Below are 22,794 nucleotides of genomic sequence, written 5' to 3' on the forward strand. Positions count from 1 at the left end.
TGAATTGAATATAATGTATTGCTGTGTAGATTTCTTTTGTTTATCATTTTGGTTTAATTTATCAAATTGATTTCCAAATTTATCAAATTTGAAAAGTTTTGGCCATCATTTCTGCAAATATTCCCTAGGACTCCTATTATCTATAAGGTAGTATGTTTGATGGCATCCAATAGGCACCTTACACTCTGTTCACTTTTCTTGTTCTTTTTTAAAAAATAGACTTCAATTTTCAGAGCAGTTTAGGTTCACAGCAATATTAAGCAGGGACAGAGATTTTCCATATAACAACTCATGTGCTCTCCCATGCATGGCTTCCCCTGTTATCAGCATTCCCCACTGGAGTAGTTAGTACATTTGCTACAATTGATGAACCTATATTGATGCATCATTAGCACCAAAGCCCATAGTTTACATTAGGAATGACTTTTTCTGTACATTGTATGGCTCTTGGCAAATGTGAAATGAATGTATTCATCATTATGTTATCATACAGTATTTTTACTGTCCTAAAAATCCTCCATGCTCCTCTTACTCAGCCTGCTCACCCCAACCCCTGGCAACCACTTTTTTTTCTTTTTAAGATTTATTTATTCATGGGATCCCTGGGTGGCGCAGCGGTTTAGCGCCTGCCTTTGGCCCAGGGCGCGATCCTGGAGACCCGGGATCGAATCCCACGTCGGGCTCCCGGTGCATGGAGCCTGCTTCTCCCTCTGCCTATGTCTCTGCCTCTCTCTCTCTGTGTGTGTGACTATCACAAATAAATAAAAAATAAAAAAAAAAAGATTTATTTATTCATGCAAGACACAGAGAGAGAGATAGAGACATAGGCAGAGGGAGAAGCAAGCTCCCTGCAGGGAGCCTGATGCAGGAATCAATCCCAGAACTCTGGGATCACAACCTGAACCAAAGGCAAATGCTCAACCACTGAGCCACACAGGTGTCCCATCACTGATTTTTTTTTTTTTTTTTTTTTTTTACTGTCTTACAGTTTTGCCTTTCCGAAAATGCCATATAATTGAAATTGTGTAGTATGTAGCCTTTCATATTGACTTTTTTCACTTAGTAGTATGTGTTTAAGATTCCTCCATGTCATTTTTGGCTTTATAATTCATTTAAAAAAATCACTGAATAATTTTTCATTGCCTGGATGTACCACAGTTTATTTATCCATTGGTGAATGGATGATGGAATGGTGATGGAACCTACCAAAGGACTGCTTAGTTGCTTCCAAGTTTTGGCAATAATGAATAAAGCTGCTATAAACATCTGTGTGGATTTTGTGTGGACATAATTTTTCAATTATTTTGATTAAATGCCAAGGAATGCAATTGCTAGACCATATGCTACAAGTATTTAGCTTTGTAAGAAACTGCCAAACTTCCAGTACAAACTGGCTGTACTATTTTGCATTCCCACCAGCAATAAATGAGAGTTCCTGTTGCTCCACATCATTGACAGTGTTTGTCAGTGTTTAGGTTTTTGGCTATTCTAATAGGTATGAGGTGGTATCTCATTGTTTTAATTTCAATTTCCCAGATGATGTATGATACAGAGCATCTTTTCTTTTTTTTTTTTTTTTTTTAAATTTATTTATGATAGTCACAGAGAGAGAGAGAGAGAGAGAGGCAGAGACACAGGCAGAGGGAGAAGCAGGCTCCATGCACCGGGAGCCTGATGTGGGATTCGATCCCGGGTCTCCAGGATCGCGCCCTGGGCCAAAGGCAGGCGCCAAACCGCTGCGCCACCCAGGGATCCCCCAGAGCATCTTTTCATATGTTTATTTGACATCTGTTTATGAGGTGTCTGTTAAAGTCTCTGGCTAATTTTTTAAAAATCAGATTGTTTATTTTCTTAGTTGGGTCTTTTTTAAAACAAAATTTATGTATTTTTTCATGAGAGACACAGAGAGAGGCAGAGATATAGGCAGAGGGAGAAGCAGGCTCCCCGTGGGGAGCCTGATGCAGGACTCGATTCCAGAACCCTAGGATCATGACTTGAGCCAAAGGCAGATGCTCAACCACTGAGCCACCCAGGTGCCCCTCTTAGTTGGGTTTTGAAAGTTCTTTTTTATATTTTGCTGAGCTGTCCTTTATTAGATATATCTTTTGAAATATCTTTCCCCAGTCTGTGGATTGTCTTTTCATATTCTTGATTCTGTATTTCAAAGAACAGACTTTTTTAAAAAATGAAGTCCAGCTTATCAATTATATCTTTAATGGATTGCACCTTTGGTATCATAGGCAAAAAGTCATTGCCAAATGTAAGATCATTTATATTTTTTCCTGTGTTGTTATATAGTTTTATTGTTTGTGTTTTACATTTAGGTCTGTGATCCATTTTGAGTTCATGTTTGTGGAGGATATAAAGTCTGCCTAGAATCAATTTTTTCCACGTGGATATACAGTTATCTGGCACCATTTATTGGAAAGACTATATTTTCTCCATTGTATTGCACTTATTTACATGTGTCTATTTCTAGGCTTTCTATTATGTTCCGCTGATCTATTATCTATTCTTTCACCATTACCACACTGTCTTGATTATGCTGGACTTTGAGTAAATCTTAAAGTGATAATCTTTCAGTTTTATATTCTTTATATTTTTAAAAAAGATTTATTATTTGAGAGAGAGAGAAAAAGAGCTAGAGTAAGCAGGGAGAGTGGCAGAGAAGGAGAGGATATCTAGCAGACTCCACACTGAGTGTAGAGTTTGACTCAGGCGTTGGTCTCATGATCCATGAGATCATGATCTGAGCCAAAGCCAAGAATTGGACACTGAACTGACTGAGCCACTCAGGCATCTCCCCACCACCACCACCAGTTTTGTTCTTATGTTCAATATTGTGTTGTCTGTTCTGGGTTTTTTGCATCTCCACATAAACATCAAAATAATTTTGTCGATATCCACAAAATAACTTGCTGGATTTTGGTTGGGATTGCATTGAATCTATAGATCAAGTTGAGAAGCACTGTATTCTTGACAATATTGACTGTTGCCATCCATCAGCATGGACTATCTATTTATTTAGCTCTTCTTTAATTTCTTTCATCTGATTTTTGTAGTTTTTCTCATTCTAGATCTTATACGTATTTGGTAGATGTATACTTAAGTACTTCATTATTTTGAAGTGCTAAGAAATGATATTATGTTTTTTAATTTCAAATTCCACTTGTTCATTTCTGGTATATAGAAAATTATGGACTTTTATACGTAAACATTGCAGTATTGCTATAACTGCCTCTTAGTTCCAGGAGTATTTTGTTGGTTATTTTGGATTTTCTACATACACAGTTATATTATCTGTGAACAAAGACAATTTTATTTTTTCCTTCCCAACTTGTATGTTTTATTTCCTTTTCTTGCTTTATTTCATTAGCTTCAACTTTCAGTACAATGTTGAAAAGAAGTGGTGAGCGGGGACATTCTTTACCTGATCTTGGAAAGCTGCAAATTTCTCACCATTAAGTATGATGTTATAGGGTTTTCCAGATATACTTTATCAAGTTGAGGATGTTCCTCTCTTAGTTTACCAAGTTTTTATCATTAGTGGATGTTAGATCTTGTCAAATGCTTTTTCTACATCTATTGATATGATCATGTTATTTTTCTTCTTTAGTGTATTAGTCTGATGGATTACATCAATTTTTTTCTTTTTTTTTCACTTTTTTGTTGTTTTTATTATGTACTACATTAATACACTGCGTTACCATCTAGAAGGGGTAGATGAGCATAACCAAGTTATTTTTCATCAATCAGGAAAATTATTCTTTAATCAGTATTTTCCAAACCCTTTGATGCATAGTAAGTAACAACTAACTCCAGAGATGTGCCTATCTCTTTCCATCAAACTCCGGTGATATGAATAATAGGCAGCCCTTTTTTCCTTGCCCCCATTAGTGAGCCTGTGGATGTGTGTAGTGGCTATATGGAGGATGAACAAGCACATGGCCATGAACCCAATCCCAGGTAGAAACTCAAACCAAATCACATGTTGGTTGCCAAAGCTAAACCCTTCCTTTCTGGCCTCTTAAAGGAGACCCAGCCTTATTAATTGATTTTCTAATCTGAATAGCCTTACATACCTGGGATAAATCTCACTTGTTTGTGGTATATAACCCTTTTTATGCATTATTGGAAAGATTTGCCAATTTTATTTTGAAGATTCTTGTGTCTCTGTTCATAAGAGATACTGATTTGCAGTTTTCTTATGATGTTTTTGTCTGCTTTCAGTATTTTGTATTTGGTTTTAGGGTATGCTAGGCTCATAGAATGAGTCAGGAAGAATTCTCTCTGCCTTTAACTTCTGAAAGAGATTCTAGAGAATTGATCTGATTTAAATGTTTCATATAGTTTACCAGTGAACCCATCTTGGCCTGCTACTTTCTCTTTTGGAAGGCTATTAATTTTTTTAAATTAATTAATTAATTAATTAATTAATTTATTTATTTATTTTCCCAAGCCAAACTGTATCCAGCGTTATTAAAGATACTTTTCATAAACAATCATAGTATTTCAGGCAGGACATGGGCGGACGATCGTTAACAGTATACAGCAACTTTCAAGCTCCCTTCTTCAATGGACTACCAACATCAGAAAGCCACTATAAAACCCAGTGAAGCCTTCATGTGGTGCTCTGAACAGGGAAAGTTTAGAGTGAGGGTTGACAATTCACATTTAGAATGTTGTTTAACAACTTTTCACAAGCTGACCCTGACTTTCAGGAAATGAAATGAAAATGGCAGAATTATCAATCTGAAGATCCACAAGCTAAAAAAAGGAACTCTTTTGAGGGATGCCACCTCAGTGGTGACACTGTAAAGTCTAGATTGCCTGACATACTGGGAACCATTTCATGGGGTCAGATTCCAACAGGTCTCTGGGCTTAAGGGAGTCAAGTCTATGTTGAAGGCAGAGGAAAAAGAGGGCATAAAAAATGAATTTTAGTTTTTGCACACCACCAAGGTGCCTCATGTGTGTCAACATCAAGGAGTCCCTCCTCCTGGGAGCCAAGAGGAAGTTTCTCAAAACTAGAAGGGAAAGGTGTTTTTCCCCTTGCTATTAATTTAGCTTCGGAGATATTCTATTAGTGACATATGCCCTTCCCCCAAAACAACAAGGAAGTGTTCCGTGTGCTAACAACCTAGCTTAAAAAAAAAGGAAAACAAAATTCTGCATTTTTATAAAACTTGATAAAAAGTAGTGTTTCAAACTGTACAATCACCAGAGGTACAGTTATCAAAAATGCACATACTTCATTTGGCATCTCCAGCACCTTCAGCTTTCTGTGCCTGGTCTGTTTTGGCATCTCCATTTTCTGCAAGGTTATTTCCATCTTTGCCAGCATCAGCTTTCCCTTTTCTCCCTTTGGGTACCTTCTCTCCCTTCTTTGCAGAGGCTTTTTAGGCTTGGGCTCTGTCTTTGGAGGAGCAGGTTTAGCAAATAACCTTGCGGATCTTCTCTGTGGCTCATCCTTCACCTTGCCTTTATCTCCTTTAGCATCCCTTTTAGCCTTTCTCTTAGGCATGGTGGCCACAGGGGCGGACATAAGCACTGGACACGGAGATGCAGCGGCAGGCGGGCTTTGGCCGGTCCGGGGGTTGTTCTCGCCTTTTCTTCTAACGCCTATTAATTTTAGATTTGATTTTTTAAATAAATATTGCTTCTCTCTCTCTCTCTCTCTCTCTCTCTCTTTTGAGTTGCTTATCTCTTCTTGTGTGAATTTTGGCAGGTTGTATCTTTCAAGAAATTCATCCATTTTGTCTACGTTATCAAATGTGGGCAGATAGTTGTTCATAGTATTCTTTTATCATTCTTTTAATCTCCATGGGGTCTGTATTATTGTTCTCTCTTTCATTTCTGATATTAATAATTTGTGTCCTCACCTTTTTTTCTTAGTTATCCTGGCTAGAGGCTTATTGATTTTATTGATTTCTTCAAAGAACCAGCTATTTGTTTCATTGATTTTCTCCACTAATTTCCTGTTTTTGATTTCATATTTTTATTATTTATTCTATTTGGTATAGTCTGGGTTTAATTTGCTCTTATTTTTCTAGTTTCCTAGGGTAGAAGCTTAGATTATTTTTAATCTTTCTTCTTTTCTAGTATGTACATTCAATACTATAAATATCCCTCTGAGCAGTCCTTTCACTATATCCCACAGATTTTGAGAACTTGTGTTTTCATTTTCATTTAGGTCAAATATTTTTAAATTTCTCTTGAGATTTCTTCTTTGACCCATGTGTCACTTAGAAATGTGTTGTTTATTCTTTGAGTATTTGGATATTTTCTAGCTATCTTTTCTGTTATTTTTTTAAAAGATTTTTATTTATTCATTCATGAGAGACACAGAGAGAGAGGCAGAGACACAGGCAGAGGGAGAAGCAGGCTCCACACGGGGAGCCTGATGTGGGACTTGATCCCGGGACTCTGGATCATGACCTGAGCCAAAGGCAGATGCTCAACCACTGAGCCACCCAGGTGTCCCTCTTTTCTGTTATTAAATTCTAGTTTAATTCTACTATGGTCCAGAAGAAGTCATTATATGATTTATATTCTTTGAAATTTGTTAAGGTATGTTTTATGGCTTAGAATGTGGTCTATCTTGGTGAATGTTCCATAGGAACTTGAGAAGAATGTGTAGTTTCTTGTTGGATGAAGTAATCTATAGATGTGCATTATATCCAGTTGATCAATGGTGTTGTTGATTTCTAGTATGTATTCAGTGGTTTTCTGCCAGCTAGATCTGTTCATTTCTGACACAGGTGTATTAAAGTCTCCAACTATAATAATGGATACATCTATTTTTCCTTGCAGTTCTGTCTTTGCCTGATGTTGTTTGATGCTCTGTTGTTTGGTGCATACATGTTAAGTCATGTTATGTCTTCTTGGAAAATTGATCCCTTTAACACTACAATAATGCCCCTCTTTATCCCTAAAAACTTTCCTTTTTATGAAGTGTTCTCTGTTTGAAATTAATATTGCTTTTCCCACTTTGTTCGGTTTAGAGTTGGCATGTTATCTCTTTCTCCATCCCTTTACTTTTAATTTATATATTTTTTATATTTAAAATAAGTTAATATATAGTTGGATCCTTTTTAAAAAAGATTTTATTTATTTGAGAGCATGAGTGTACATGTGTGCATGATAAAGAGAGCAAGAGAAAGCTTGAGTGAGGGGAGAAGCATAGGGAGAGAATCTTAAGCATTGCACTCCTCACTAAGCATGGAGCGTAACTCAGGGTTCTATCTCAGGACCTCGAGATCATGACATCAGCCAAATTCAAGAGCCATATGCTTAACCGACTGAGTCACCCAGGTGCCCTGGGTCTTGTTTTTTGATCCATTCCAACACATGGCACAGTTAGACCATTTATATTCAAAGTTATTATTGATACAGTTGGATTAATATTTACCATATCTGTTGCCTTTTTCCATTTGTTGCCTTTGTTCTTATTTTTTGTCTTCCAATATTTTTCTGCCTTTTGTCATTTTAATTAAGCATTTTATATAATTTCATTTTCTCTCCTTTTAGCATATAATTTATACTTTCCCCCTTTATTCAGTGATTGCCCTAGAATTTGCAATACATTTATAACTAATTCAAGCCTACTTTAAATAACACTGTGCTGTTTCCCAGGTAGTGTGAATACCTTTTAAAAAACAAATAATGGGGATGCCTGGGAGGTTCAGCAGTTAGGCGTCTGCCTTTGGCTCAGGGCGTGATCTTGGAGTCCCAAGATCGAGTCCCACATCGGGCTTCCTGCATGGAGCCCGCTTCTCCCTCTGCCTGTTGTCTCTGCCTCTCTCTGCATCTCTCATGAATAAATAAAATCTTAAAGAAAAAACAAATAATGCTAATTCCTCCATTTCTTCCCTAATATCATAAGTGATATCATTGTTATCACTTATTTTATTTATACATAAGCATATATATACATTGTTGTTCTTATTATTTTGAACAAACGTAATCTGTTAGATCAGTTAAACATAAGGACAATAACTTTTATTTTACCTTCAATTTATCCAGTGCTCCTCCTTTCTTTTAGTAGAGCTGAGTTTTTGACTTATATCATTTTCCTTCTCTCTAAAGGAAGGTTTTTTGCAAGGTAAGTCTACTGGGGAAAAAAAAATCTATCAATTTTTGTTTGAGAAAGTCTTAATTTCCTTTTCACTTTTGAAGGATAATTTCACAGGATACAGAATTCTAGGTTGGTGAGTTTTTTCTCTGAGCCTTTTAAAGGCACACCACTCTTTTGCATGGTTTCTGAGGAGAAGTCTTATGTTTAGATGTATCTTTGTTCGTCTATAAGTAAGGTGTTTTTTCCCTCTAGCTTCCTTCAGGATTTTCTCTTTATCTCTTGTTTTCTGTTGTGTTTTGTTTTGTTTTTAAAAGTAATGTTCCTAGGTATAGTTTTTTTTTGGTATTTATCATACTTAGTGTGTTTGTGAGCTTCCTGTATCAGCAATTTGGTGTTCAGCATTAATTTGAGGAAACTCCCAGTCCTTGTTGTTTCAAATGTTTCTTCTACTCCTTTTTCTTTTTCTTCTCCTTCTGTTACAATCTTCTGTTTTAAGCTGTATGTGTTACACATTTTGTAGTTGTTCCCCAGTTCTTGGATACTGTGTTACCCTTTTTTCAGTCTTTTATCTGTTGGTTTTGCAGTTTTGGAGGTTTCTATCAAGATATTCTCAAGTTCAGAGATTTTTTTTTTCCTCAGGTATGTGAAGTCTATTAATAAAGCCAGCAAAGGCATTCTTCATTTCAGTTATAATGTTTTTAGTCTCTAGCATTTCTTTTTGGTTCTTTACTAGAATTTCCATCTCTCTGCTTATATTGCTCGTATGTTTCCTATCTATTAGGGCCTTTAGCATATTAATCATAGTTGTTTTAAATTCCCAGCCTGAAAATTCCAACATCCTTGCCATATTTGAGTCCGGTTCTGATGTTTACATTACTCTTCAAACTGTTTTTTGCCTTTTAGTATGCCTTTAATTTTTTTTAAATTTTGTAACTGAGTATGATGAACTCAATAAAAGTATCTTCTGTAAATAAACCTTCAGAAATGTACTGCTAAGGTGTAGGCACGGGGAAATGTTCTATACTCCTATGATTAGGTCTGTCTTTTAGTGAGCCTATGCTTCTAGACTATATTTCACATATTATCAATTTATTTTTTCATTTCAATTATTGTACTCTATAGTTCCAGTACTTTTGTTTGGTTCCTTTTTATATTTTGTGTATCTTTTTTTTTTTTTAAGTTTTATTTATTTATTTGACAGAGAGATAGAGAGAGCCAGACAGCACAAGCACAGGGAATGGTAGAGGGAGAAGGAAAAGCAGACTCCCCACTGGAGGAGCCAGATGCAGGGCTCTGTCCCAGGACCCTGAGATCATGACCTGAGCCGAAGGCAAACTCTTAACCCACTGAGCCACCCAGGCACCCCTAATTTGTGTTTCTTTATGATGTTCCCTATTCATTGAGATACTATTCTTCTTGTTCCCTTTAGCTCTTCATCTGTGGTTTCCTTTAGCTTTTCAAGCATATTTTAAACAATCTATTTAAAGTCTTCATCTAGTAAGTTCAATGTCTCTGACGCAGTTTTTAAAAAATTTCTTCTGTGAATGGGCTATACTTGTTACTTTATATGCTTCCTAATTTTTGTTGAAAACTGAGCATTTGAATATAAATATGGCAACTCTGGAAATCAGATTTTTCTCTCATTTTAGGGTTTATTTTGTTGCTAGCTGTGGACTATAGCTATTTAGTTTTTCAGTGGCCTTTAAAAACTATTTCTGTAAAGTCCATATTCTTTGTCATGTGAGATTTCTGAAGCCTCTGTTCCTTTTAGCTTGTGATCAGTTGGTGTTTTGACAGAGATTTCTTTGAGTGTCTGGAACTAAAGGAAAAGACAAGAAAAAAAAAGAAATGGGAAAAATACTTTCAGACTGTGTTGGAGCACTCCTTCAGTGCTTTGACAGGTCATTTACGATGCTGAGCCTCTATTTCTTCCTCGTGCTGCGGTCAGAGATCAGCCAGGGGTGAAAGTTTAGTGTCTTTCTAAGTCTTTTCTACACACATCCTACTTTGGGCATATACATGGCTTTCTTGGTTTCTCAATAAATGTAGTCACTTTTGAATGTCCTAATTTACAAAAATAAAAAACAAAAACAAAAACTCTTCCCAGCTTTTCCTGCCAAGCTTTGGGCACATCACTGGGCATATCACATGCCTCGGCTGTAATCTTTTGCCAAGGAAACAGCAGTAGTTCATTTGCCTTGCAAGGATTACAAGGAATTCTGACTGTAAAACCACTTTTCTGCCCCGAGTGACTTCCAAGTTAGGGCAAACAAAAGCAAGCACTTTCAGGTAGCCCCCACACAGGTTAGAACAGACAAACATATTTCTTTGAAAATGAAAGACAACGTGCTCTTCTCTCTAAAACCAAGGACCAGGGTCTCATGGTGATAATGCAGGCTGCCATCATCCAGACTATCTACCCCTGAGCCAGGGATGCATGGGGCCAGGATAAATAGAAATGCCACAAAGCATTAATACCATTTTTTCAGTTGCCTTTTTCATAATTCAGCATTCTTTTTGTTATTAACCAGAGTCCTGAAAATTTTGATTCTGACAATTTTTACTTGGTTTTCCAATGTTTCTGAAAGATATTTTGCTTGGTATAGAATTTAAGGTTTACAAAGTCTTTTTTTCTCTTAGTATTTTATTTATTTGAGAGAGGGAGAGAGCAAGCGAGAGAGAGCAAGAGAGAGAGAGAGAGTGAGAGCGCACGAGTACACCCACCCGAGTGCTTGTGCATACACAAAGGCAGAGGGAGAGGGAGAGAAATAATCTTAAGAAAACACTACTCCTAGCACAGAGTCTTACATGAGGCTTGATCTCAAAATCCTGAGATCATGACTTGAGCCCAAATCAAGAGTCCCACCCCTAACTGACTGAGCCACTGAGGCGCTCCTCTTTCAGTATTTTTTTTTAAGATTGTATTTATTTATTCATGAGAGGCAGAGAGAGAGAGAGAGAGAGAGAGAGAGAGGCAGAGACACAGGCAGAAGGAGAAGCAGGTTCCATGCAGGGAGCCTGATGTGGAACTCGATCCCAGGTCTCTAGGATCACGCCCAGGCTGAAGGCAGGCACTAAACTGCTGAGCCACCCACTCTTTCAGTACTTTAAAAATGCTTTGGTGGCTTCTTTTTAGCATTATTTCCATTGAGAAATCTGATAGCATCCTTTTCTTTGTTCTCCTGTATAACACTGGTTTTCTTTCACTGCCTATAATATTTTCTCCTTTTTATTGATTTTCAGTCATTTGATTATATGGTACCTTGATTTAGTTTCCCTTATGTTTCATATGCTTGGGATTTATTAAATATTTTGGATCTCTGTTTATAATTTTTATCAAATTTGGAAAAATTTCAACTATGATTTCTTTAAAAAATATTTTTTTTAGTCTCCTGCTCTCTCTCCTCTCCTTGTGAATGCTATTTATCCATATATTAGGTTGCTTACTGTTTCTTAACATTAAGAAATGGTGCTCTTTTCATTATTTTTTCCCTTTATGTTTCATTTAGAATAGTTTTTATTGGTATTGCTTCAAGTTCACTAAACTTTTCTTCCATAATATTTAATTTACCATTAATCTCATCTGGCATATTTTTCATGTTAGACCTTATAGTTTCTAACCCCAAAAAGTATGATTTAGTCTGTTTTATACCTTCATTTCTCTTATCTTTTTAACATATAAAATACAGATTTACAAGTGCCTGGCTCGCTCAGGCAAAAGAATATGACTGACTCTTGATCTCATGACTCTTGATCTCAGGGTCATGAGTTCGAGCCCCACATTGGGTGTAGAAATTACTAAAATAAATAAATAATCTTTAAAAAAGACTTAAAAATTATTTTATTTCACTTTTCTTTTATCTTCTGTGGCTGTTCTTGGTTGTTATCAGTTGGTTGATTATTCTCCTCACTATGGCTGTGTTTTTACAACTTCTTTGAATTCCTGGTCTTCTTTGATTGTCTTTCAGACATTATGACTTTTGCCATAGTGAGTCCTGGATATTTTTGCATTCCTATAAATCTTCTTGAGCTTCATCCTGTGATACCATTAAGTTACTTGAGAATGGTTTGACTTGGGGTGGTCTAGTTTTGATGATTTTTTAGGTGGATTCAGAGCAGTGCTTAGTCTAGGATTACCTATTCTCTTTTGTTGAAGTGAGACCTTTCTGAGTCCTCTACTCAAAACTATATGAACAATGAGCCTAATTGATAGGAGTTGACACTATTCCCAGACCTCTGTTATCCTGTCCCTCTAATCCTCTGATGACTCTTTCACAGGCCTCTATTAATTTCCTTACTGACCGAGGGCTGGTTAGTACTCTGATGAACACTTAAGGTGATCCTTCTTTAGATCTCTAGGGTTTTCTCTTTGTGCGGCTGTCATCACTATGGTACTTTATCCTGTGAATGTAGCCACTTTGGTCTCAGAAGCACCACCTTGCCTCAGAGGGTTTTCCAGGTTCCATTTTAGTTCCCTGTCCTTTTGCCACAGCCTGGAAACTCTCACAAGACAGTAAGGTGCAGCACTCATAGGCCTCACCTTCTTTGACTTCTCTCTTTCAGAGATCACTGTCCTTCATTGCCTAACATCTGGTGTCTTTTTTTTTTAATTTTTATTTATTTATGATAGTCACACAGAGAGAGAGAGAGGCAGAGACACAGGCAGAGGGAGAAGCAGGCTCCATGCACCGGGAGCCCGACGTGGGACTCGATCCTGGGTCTCCAGGATCGCGCCCTGGGCCAAAGGCAGGCACCGAACCGCTGCGCCACCCAGGGATCCCACATCTGGTGTCTTTAAAACCATTGTTTATGTGTTTTGTCTGTGTTGTTTTTTAAACTGTTTTGCAGAAGGGTAAATCTAGTTTCCTTTACCCTATCTTGCCTGGAAATGGCTGTTTCCTTTAGATGGTAATACAATTTGTCTAGTGTGCCAATTATTGGTCTCTTGTCTCTCAGCTTTATTCACAGGCTTCCATGTTCTCTTCTGAGCATTGGGAACAGAAACCTGCACATTACATTTCCACATCTCTTTGCAATCTGGCTTCCACTTAGGTTCTGCCTATGGGGCATTTTGGTAGGAAATTGGAAGGTGGGAGAATGGTGGAATATTTTTTTGGATTATTCACGTACAACTAACATGTACTGTTATATTAGTTTCGGGTGTACAATATAATTATTCAGCAATTCTATACATTACTTAGTGTTCAGTATAATAAGTGTACTCTTAGTCCCCTTCACTTATTTCACCCATCCCTCCACCTGCCAGTTCTGGCAACTGGCAACTCTGGCAACCACCAGTTCGTTCACTATGTTTAAGAGTCTTTTTTATGTTTTTTTCACTTGTTTTGTTTTTAAAGATTTTATTTATTTATTCATGAGAGACACACAGAGAGAGAGAGGCAGAGACACAGGCAGAGGGAGAAGCAGGCTCCATACAGGGAGCCTGACGCAGGACTCGATCCTGGGACTCCAGGATCATGCCCTGGGCTGAAGGCGGCGCTAAACTGCTGAGCCACCCGGGCTGCCCACTTGTTTTGTTTCTTAAATTCCACATAAGAGTGAAATTATATGGTATTGTCTTTCTCTGACTGACTTTCACTTAGCATTATACTCTTTAGATCTATCCATGTTGGTGCAAACGGCAAGATTCCATTCTTTTTTGTGGCTGAGTAATATTCCATTGTGTGTGTATGTGTGTGTGTGTGTGTGTGTGTGTGTGTGAGAGAGAGAGAGAGAGAGAGAGACATCTTTTTCATCTATTGATAGATACTTTGGTTGTTTCTATATCTTGGCTATTGTAAATCATGGTGCAATAAACATCTTTTCGAATTAGTGTTTTCATTGTTTTTGGGTAAATACCCAGTAGTGGAATTACTGGATCATATGGTAAATCTATTTTTAATTTTTTGAGGAAACTTCATACTGTTTTCCAGAGTAGCTGCACCAATTTGCATTTCCACTAGCAGTGCATTAGGGTTTCTTTTTCTCCACATTCTTTCCAACATTTTTTATTCAGCAGAAGCATTTCTTTATTTTGCTTTTAGTAAGTGTGTCTGGCAGTGGTATCAGTAGCAAAGGCAGGTAAATCTTGACCACTGCTTCCTACCCAGATATTATGCTTCCCAGAGTAACAGCCACACAGATGCAGTCTTGCCAGCATAGCATCTGTGGGCTCTTAGCCTGGGAACAGCGGGCACTTTGGACTCATGGGCTTCTGAAGCATCAGGAGGAATATGCATTCCTGGGTATAATGTAGTGTTGGCAGTTCCAAGAGCTGCCCCACCATTACAGAAATAACTGTGGGCTCTGGGTAAAACCATTGCCTACTCTGATTCTTTAGCTTCAGGGCTGGTAATGGCTTCTTGAAGTAACTAGTCTAGATAGAACTCTTTTTGTATAATTAATATCTTGTGTTAAATTTTCTCTACAATCTATTATATTTCTTCAAAACATCCACAATACTTTCTTTTTCCTAACTGAACACTAAGTGTAATAGGAAGATATGAAAAAATTGGATTATACTTCATTTATTTAAAGATTCTGTCAGAAAAAATAAAAAAAAAATAAAGATTTTGTCAGCATTACTCCACTGTCTTCTAGAACTCAATATTATTTTGAGGAAATTTGAGGTCAGCTTGATTCCTCCCTTCGCGTTATAATTTGCTTTAATATTTTTTACTGGATACTCATGAATTTTTTTCTTCATTTTTGACATCCATTAGTTTTATCCATATGTCTGGAAATGGATTGTTCTGTATCAGGTTTTCCCAGACATCTGTACATCTCTTTTTTTTAAAGACTTGGGTCTCATTTCTAGAAAATTTGCTTGAATCATAGAATGCATTTATTCCATTACATTATTTTTCTCCAGATACACAAATCAGGTATATGATAGTTTTATCATATGCCTGTCTTTGCCTGTCTTTAGTATCTATAATTTTTTTTAATCTTTTTGCTTTTTTCCCCTAAATATTATACTTCTTTTCCTCTGAATATTTTATACTGTAGGCAGAATAACCCTCTCCCTCCCCCCACACACACACGAAAATGTACAGGTCCTAATCACTAGAACCTGTGCCTGTGTTACATTATATGGCAAAAGGAACTTTGTGAATGCAATGAAGGTTATAGACTCAAAAAAAGGGATAGTATCTTGGATTAGCTGTCTGGGCTCAATCTGATCACATAAGCACCTAACAGTAGAGAATTATCTCCTTAAAAAGAGATGAATCAAAAAAGGAAGTTAAAGGGACTACAAACAAGAAAAAGAATCAACTTTCTGTTTTTGGTTCTAAGACATAGGGACCCACATAGGGCAAGTCCTCTAGGAGCTAAGTAAGGAAGGCCCAAGTTGCACAAGCAAACAGAAACCTCAGTCTTAACCTACAAGGACCATTCTCCCAGCAATCTGAATGTATTTCGACATCATAATAGTGACTGTTTAGTGCCATGGCCTATCCTAAGCACTTGCATATGTTTAACTCAGTTGATCCTCATTACTAGCATCACTTAACCAATGAGGAATCTGAAACTTACATCCATGGGGTAGCATGGGTAAGGTTATGGAGGGCAGGATGTATTCATTCAGTCATTCAATAAATATTCTTTGAGTGTCTATTAAATGCCATACATGTTTTAGGGTCCAGATTACTACAGTTAAGGAGTCAAACAAGACCTCTCTTTTGTAGTTGCCTGTCTCACTAGGGAGACAGATAATTATCAAAGTGAATGACTGACACAGTTTTGGATAGTAACCAGTGCCATGAAAGAAATTGGAGGCCTGGTGGTTGGTGATCGAGGCTCCCTGAAGGGATGCCAACTGAGCATCAGTCTGGAGAGAGCTATCTAAAGAGTAGATGTTTGAACTAAGGCCTATAGAGGCAACCTTATGCTAACAGAACCCTGGCATGCCTAGGGATGGAACAGAGGGCCTGGGGGCAGAGTTGTGGGGAATGAGAAAGGAGTGGGAGATAATGACCTATGTTGGTTAGGGATCTGTGAGCTACAGCAGGTTTCCTTGGTGTAGAGAAGCAGGTTTTCAGTTAAGGCAAACCAAATTATGAAGTAAAGCCTGAGTTCCTCCCCACTGACCTGGTAAAGGTCTCCCTCCCAGGGAGGGAGGTTTATTACAATGACACAAGTCACATGTAACTGAGATCCTAGTGAGGGGCAAAACATGTGGTCTGGCTGGCTCCGCTTTGGAGGAAGGCCTGAATTTAAGTCTGGAAAGTGTGTTATCAGGAGGGGAAATTTGTATTTTACATGTTAAACAGGATCTGGATGCTAGAGAATTTGTATATACCACATTACATGTTATTTCCCCACTGCCTTTATCAAAACCAGTTAGGTAATACAACAGGTAAGGTGGGGGTCAACCATGTACAATAGCAGCTAACGTTATTGTGCACTTAATATACACTAGACTCTATAAGTACTTCATAGAATTAATGTCCTATTTAATTCTCTCAACAATCTCATGAGTTAGGTGTTACTACTATTTTACAGATGAGAAAACTGACACACTTGCAAAGTACCATACACAAGATGGCAGTGGTAGAGGAGGACTTGAATCCAGAACCATTTGACTCCAAAGCACAGACTCACAGCTGCTATGATTCCTTTGTATTATAACACAAATGTGATAAAAAGTGACTACTGTATTATAATTGTAGTCTAGTTTCTCAGCCTCCAAGGCACTGTCCAGAAAAATGGCTCTGGGTGGTCCGGATTCTTCTTTATCCAGATTTACAGAGATCCCACCTGGCCCCATGCTGAGTTATCCTACACTATCTGCACCTTCATGTACACTTCCTTCAGAATCTCTCATTATCAGAGTTCCTACTTTTTATTTAGGGGCTTATGCAAATTTCACTCTATGAGGTTCAATTATTTAACACTTCTCTGTAGGAAAGAATTTGTTTCCTTTCATATGCTTTAAAAAAGGAAAAAAGCTGGCTGCCTGTGCATTAATCCAAGGAATTATCTCTTTCAAGTTTCCCGTCAAGAGAAAGTTAAAAGCCATAGTTATATTGTGCAGAAAATGTTTTACCTTGATATCTGAAATTTCATCCAGTTCTAGAACCTTGCAATATTATTAGCCATGGAAAAATAAGGGCCAAGCTTAATATAAATCAGTAACGAAATGGACATTTTTATCCACTGCTTTGGCACCTGTCACATTGATATTTAAATTAGGACCTTAAGCTTGTTTTACTTCCTTTTTTTTTTTTTTTTTTTTAAAGTTTGTTTTACTTTCTAACAAAGCTTCATCTAGAACCTTTCTGGTAGATAGTTATAACACTGTATCCAGATTTAAAATGTAGCTTGTTGATCTAGAACTTTCATTTTCAGGAAATCGGTCCAACGAAATGATCAGAGTACTAGATCTCTGTGCATGGATAGACGTTGCAGAATTACCTGGAACAGGAAAAAATCTTGGCAAAAAAATCTAGATGTGGCCAACAGGAAGTCCACTTAATACACCGTGGTATATCTTTGTAATGCAGTCATTAAAAATGGAAGTGTTTGTCAGTGGTGGGAAAATGTAGGCCATAATGTGAGAATAGCTTATAAAACAGTGTGAATACAACCCCAGTTTTTGTACATATGAAAGCAAAACAAATGACCTCTGAGAGGTGGCATTATGGATGAACTTTATTTTTATTCCAGGAATCTAAAGTTATGGTTAAGACTATGGGCTCTGGAGGGGCGCCTGGATAGAGTCATTGAGCATTGGACTCTTGGTTTGGCTGGGGTCATGGGATTGAGCCCCGCCTGGAGCCTGAGCCTCTCCCTCTGCCTCTCCTACTCATGCTCTCGCTAAAATAAATAAATCTTAAAAATAAAGAAAAAAGCCTGTGGGCTCTGGAGATGGCCCAAGTAGGTTTAATCCTTGGCTCTACTATTTACTAGCTGTGTGGCTCTAGGCAAGTCACATTTATGAAAATTATGTCAGTTAATTTATGTAAAATCTTTAGTACAATGAAAAACTATCATCATAAAATGGAAATGAAATTAAAAATAAAAATATCTTTAATATCAAAGAGGGAGTGTGTTTATTTTATTTTTTTTACAAAGATTTTATTTATTTATTCATGAGAGACACAGAAAGAGAGGCAGAGGGGATCCCTGGGTGGCGCAGCGGTTTGGCGCCTGCCTTTGGCCCAGGGCGCGATCCTGGAGACCCGGGATCGAATCCCACATCAGGCTCCCGGTGCATGGAGACTGCTTCTCCCTCTGCCTGTGTCTCTGCCTCTCTCTCTCTCTCTGTGACTATCATAAATAAATAAAAAATTTAAAAAAAAGAAAAAAAAAAAAAAAGAAAGAGAGGCAGAGAGACATGAGCAGAGGGAGAAGCAGGCTCCCTGGGGGAAGCCTGATGTGAGACTCGATCCCAGGACCCCGGATCACGACCTGAGCCAAAGGCAGACACTCAACCACTGAGCCACCCAGGTGCCCCGGAGTGTGTTTAATATTATACAAAAGGACACATGGGAATGAGAATAAGAAAAACTGGGTTTGAACCCAAGTCTACCAAGTGGTTAGACTTTGCGCAAGTCACATCCTCTGAGTCCTGATTTCAAGGGTCAAATGGGGAGAGTAACACTTTCACCATCTCAGAAATGAAGTTGGGATCAAATGAGAGTTTATACGAGGACCACGTAAACCATGTTACACTCTGCAAAATATTTTATTATTATATTGAGTGTTGACTCCTTAATATCGTACACCTTAATATTGTAATTACAAACATTCTGTCCTAATTCCAAAGCAGCAGAGGCACAAACTTAAATGGTCACAGAAGAAAAAGAAAGGGAAGTAACTTGGTGTAGTGGAATAAGCTTGTTGGCAAGACAAGTTGGCACTTGCTGCCAGTGGTGTGAAGAAAGGATAAGAGGAGAAGAGAAAGAACTTTATAATAATATTTTCTTAGACTGGCAGGGCTCCTAGTTTGGCAGTCCATTACATCCTAACTACTTCTTCGTTGATATTTAAGAGAATATCTAATCTGATCAGTGGATCCTCTCAGGCATTACTGAGTAAACTGCTGGGCAACAAGAGTTTGATCTAGATTTGGGCCAATAGATGAACTTTTTCAAAGATATTGGGAAGAAGCAAAAATGTCACCAGTAAAAGTTCAAATGATGGTGCTTCATTCTGCTGACTCTGCTGGGTGATTCAGAGACTAATAAAGAAATAATACATTTCAATTCCCACAAGAGACATATGTTACAATTCTCTTTGTAGAGTGACTCATAGCTACGTGACTCTTGACACAACAATTGTATGTTTTGCCATTTTTCAACTGAGGAGGTTGGCTGAATAAGGTTTGAGGTCTCTTTAAGGAATAAAATACTTTTTATTGATGTAGGTCAAGATCATGCTACTAGGACATATTATGTGGTAATTTGGAGTGAATTCTTTACCTGTAATAATTTTAAGTATTATAACCTTGATGGAGTTCAGAATTAAAATAAGAAGGACCCTTTGGAGAAGAGAGTAACCACCACAAAAATAAATATCACCTTACCTTCTGCCACCCCACTCCCACTCCGCTGGAATTACAAAGGGTACGCTTGAGTCAAAGCAGCAAAACCATGCTAATGCACTGAGATGAGACCATGTCATTTAATTTTATGAAGCTGGCCCAACCCTGACAAAAACAAGTACACACAAAAACTAAAGATCAATGTTATCTAGTATGAAGAAGTAAAATTCCAAAAATATTATTCATCAATTTAGTAGTTTCAAAGGAAATTAAAACAAACTGATTAGACAGCCATAGCATTTGATATTACATTTGATTAAAAAAAAAAATCTCGGTAAAAATAGGACCAGGGAGATTTTTCTTCTTAACAGGATGAAGAGTACCTCAATCAATGGCCCACATTATACTTAACAACAAAACCAAAGGCATTCCCGTGCAGTCATGAATAAGACAAACAACTTTGTATCTGTCTTTTATTTAGCATTATTTTGGAAGTTATGCAATTAAAGCAGAAAAATAAGAGATTCAATATTGGAAAATAAGTGAAATTGGGATCCCTGGGTGGCGCAGCAGTTTAGCGCCTGCCTTTGGCCCAGGGCGCGATCCTGGAGACCCGGGATCGAATCCCACGTCGGGCTCCCGGTGCATGGAGCCTGCTTCTCCCTCTGCCTATGTCTCTGCCTCTCCTCTCTCTCTCTGTGACTATCATAAATAAATAAAAATTTAAAAAAAAAAGTTTTTAAAAAAAAAAAAGAAAATAAGTGAAATTATGTGAAGGCAGTATAATTACACAAAACACCAAAGAATCAACTGACATAAAAGTAGAATTGCTAAGTGCTCTAGTTAATGGCTAAAATTTAAAATATAGTGAAATTAATAGCTCTTATGTCATCATTAATAGAAGTGAAAATTCAATGAAGAAATAAAATGATTCATAATAAAAGCAGTAAGTGTTAAAAAATGAATATTAAAGAACTTTTTCTCATTTTCTAACCATAAATGAAGGGAAGAACTTTCTAACCCTAAATGAAATAGACTCTTTGGTTGGAATACAGAAGAAGAACAAGAAAGAGGAGGAGAAGGGGAGGGGGAGAGGGGAAAAGAGGGAGGAAGAGAAGGGGGAGGGGGAGGAAAAGAAAATAAGAAAGAACCACCTATGGTACTTTGTTATAGCAGCCTGAGCAGAATAAGACAAAACAGAATGTTATGAATAACTCTGCTCATAAGTTTGATAACTTGGATGAAATGGACAATTTCCTTGACAGTCAAACTGCTAAAACTCAAGAAATAAATAATCTGCATAATTCTACTTAAAGAATTGAATTCAGATAAAAACCTTCCAATAAAGAGGGCCAGGGATCCCTGGGTGGCGCAGCAGTTTGGCGCCTGCCTTTGGCCCAGGGCGCGATCCTGGAGACCCGGGATCGAATCCCACATCGGGCTCCCGGTGTATGGAGCCTGCTTCTCCCTCTGCCTATGTCTCTGCCTCTCGCTCTCTCTCTCTATCATAAATAAATAAAAATTTTAAAAAAAAGAGGCCCAAATGGCATCGTTGGTGAATACTGTCCAACATTTAGGGAAGAAATTATATTAATTCTACCCATATTCTTCCATAAATATACAAGAGGAGGGAAACTCATTTTATAAGAGCAACATTACACTGACCGGACAATGACATTAAAAGGTAAGGAAACCACATATCAATATCCCTTATGAACAAAAATACTCAATAAAATACTAGCAAAGGAATATAACAATACTCTGGAAATTCAAGGCTAGTCCTACAAAAAAAAATGGATGTGATTCATACACCAATATTATGAAGGGAAAAATAAAAGACAAGATCGTTTCGATAGATGGAGAATAAACATCCAACAGAACCCAACGTCCATTCATGATTAACAAGTCTCAGAAAACCAGGAATAAAAAGGAATTTCCTCAGCCTTAAAAAGGCCATTTACAAAAATCCTTCAATTAACCTACTTAACGGTAGAAGACTGAATGCTCGCCTCCTAGGATTGGTGACAAGACAAGGATGTGTCTGGCCTCACCACAGCTTTGATCAATAGCTGGAGGGTCTAACCAGTGCAGTAGGACAAAGAAAAGAAATAAATGGCATTTGAAAGGAAAATTGGAAAGATGGTAAAGAAAGGAAACATTTATTATAAATAAGCTGCAGACAACATGACTAAATAGAAAACTTCTAAAAATCTACATAAGTGGATCTGGCAAGGTGTCAGGATACAAGGTCAATATACAAAAAATCAATTGTATTTCTAGATACAATGAACAATTAAAAATAGAAAACTTTCTAAGAATGAACTAATTCACAGTGTGCATGCAAGATCCGTATGCTAACAACTAAAAACACTGATAAAAGAAATCCACGACCTACATAAAACAGAGCACTGCGCTGCATTCATGGAGTGGAAGACGAATATTAAGACGTCCACTCTCCCTCAAACTGGTCTATGCATCCGATGCAATTATCATCAAAATCCACGAAGGTGCTTGTTTTGGTTCCTGTCAAGAGGCCAACTCTAAAATGTCCAATGGAAAGGCAAAGGAACCAATATGGCAAAACGTTTTTGTAAAAGAACAAAGTTGATTTACTTTGTGCTTATGGAAAGCTACAGCGACCAAAGCAACGTAGAATGGGTGAAAGCACAGACCCAGAAACTAATGGAACAGTTTAGAAACAGACTAACACCTTGTCAACTGATTTTTGACAAAAGTGCAAAGAAAACTTTGATCTGTCTATGGTACATATATAATTCTTATACACACCATATGTAAAAAGTGACTCAAATGGATCCCAGACCTAAATGTAAAAATGGAAAACTGTTAAAGTCCTACAAAATAAAAAAACCTTTGTCACCTTAAGTTAGGCAAGTTTCTTATTAGATATGACACCAAAACTATTATCCATTGAAGAAAAAGGTGCTCAAGTGGACTTTGTGAAAATTAAGAACTGCTGCTCTTCAAAGAGCTGGGTCAGGGGAATGAAAAGACAAGCATAGACGGGGAGAAAATATTTACAGAGCACATGTCTTATCTAGATTATAGAAATTAGTATCTGGCTAGAAATATGAAAACAAATTGGCTTACCACTTATTTTTTCAAATTAATAAAGATAGAATATGGGATTTTTGTTCATTAGTGAGAGTCAAGGATACAGGTAATCCCATATACTTTTTAAAAAGATTTTATTTACTCATGAGAGACACAG

The 22,794-nt window shown here is 37.4% G+C and overlaps 1 long non-coding RNA gene and 1 pseudogene across 1 annotated transcript in view; one reads left to right on the forward strand and one right to left on the reverse strand.

Moving 5' to 3' along the window:
- The window catches only part of LOC144296012 (uncharacterized), a 77,042-nt gene that overhangs the window by 13,865 nt on the left and 40,383 nt on the right, over positions 1-22,794 (forward strand). The window lies entirely within an intron of this gene.
- Positions 3,773-3,952, reverse strand: LOC144296512 (NADH dehydrogenase [ubiquinone] 1 alpha subcomplex subunit 1 pseudogene; annotated as a pseudogene).

Source organism: Canis aureus, chromosome 24 (genome assembly GCF_053574225.1).
Source record: "Canis aureus isolate CA01 chromosome 24, VMU_Caureus_v.1.0, whole genome shotgun sequence".
Classification (NCBI taxonomy): Eukaryota; Metazoa; Chordata; class Mammalia; order Carnivora; family Canidae; genus Canis; species Canis aureus.